Raw genomic sequence first — 1372 nt, 5'->3', positions numbered from 1 at the left:
GTATTTTAAGGCAAATTAGTGCATTTTTAGTCATTTTTGAGAAAATTTTTTTTTTGGAGATTTGTTCAGGAATTTATTGGTATATTATTTCACTATGATCAAAAGTCGGCGTACCAAAGAAGTATATTTTTTCTGAATTTTAACCACAAAAATGGACATAGGTAAGTATTTTAAGGCAAATGAGTGCATTTTTAGTCATTTTTGAGAAACTTTTTTTTCTGAGATTTGTTCGGGAACTTATCGGTATACTATTTTACTGTGATCAAAGGTTGGCGTTCCAAAAAAGTACAAGTCCTAGTGACGTCCAAGTGACCTCCAAGGGACCTCCAAGTGAAGTCCATGTGACCTCCAAGTGATGACCCACGACCAAGTGATTAAATGGCCAACAACTGCAGAACAACTGAAGATGTTAAGGCTATAGTAAGGCATTTTTTTTCTGTCAATACGTGAAACTTATTTTTCAAAATTGTATCTTTTCCTCCATGTTTCTCAACAAATTTGGAAATTTGAAAAAAGGCACAAAGCCTAACGAAAAAGAAGAGTACTTTTTTAGAAATGTATTTTTATAAAATTTTCTGTCAAAATGTGAACTTTTCATGTCATTTTTGGTCAAAAACTAATAAATGTTGATAAAAAATCTTTGTAAAATTATTTTCCAAAGTTGTAACTTTTCCTGCATGTTTCTCATAAAAATGGAACATTTAGAAACTAATCTTTGAAATATATGTTTTTTAAATTTGCTGTTAGAATGTGAACCTTTCGTGTCATTATTGGTCAAAAACCAAAATATTTTGATGAATTCTTTTGTAATTTTGTAAAAAAAAAAATGTTTTTTTTTTTACGATGGTAAGGCTATAATAAGCCATGTTTTTGGTGATTTTTGAAATATTCATATAAAATATTTTTGGAGTTTTAAACACAAAAAATTTCATGTAACTTTTCATGTCATTTTCATTCAAAAACTAAAACATTTTTAAACATCTTTGTAAAATTATTTTTCAAAATTGTATCTCTTCCTCCATGTTTCTTATCAAATTAGGGCATTCGAAAAAAGGGACAAAGCCGAATGAAAAAGAAGAAGAGAACATTTTTAGAAATGTATTTTAATAGAATTTTCTGTCAAAACTTTTCATGTAAAACTAATAAATGTTAAAAAAATCTTTGTAAAATTATTTTCCAAAGTTTTATCTTTTCCTGCATGTTTCTCATAAAAAATTAACTTTTAGAAACTAATCTTTGAAATGTTTTTTAAATAGATTTTGCTGTCAAAATGTGAACTTTTCGTGTCATTTTTGGTCAAAAACCAAAATACTTACATTTTTTGTAATTTACTTAGAAAATTTTCGGAGATTTTCACGATGGTAAGGCTATA

The sequence above is a fragment of the Cynoglossus semilaevis genome, chromosome 16, assembly GCF_000523025.1.
Source record: "Cynoglossus semilaevis isolate Cse_v1.0 chromosome 16, Cse_v1.0, whole genome shotgun sequence".
Lineage (NCBI taxonomy): Eukaryota > Metazoa > Chordata > Actinopteri > Pleuronectiformes > Cynoglossidae > Cynoglossus > Cynoglossus semilaevis.
This window is presented reverse-complemented; position numbering follows the sequence as displayed.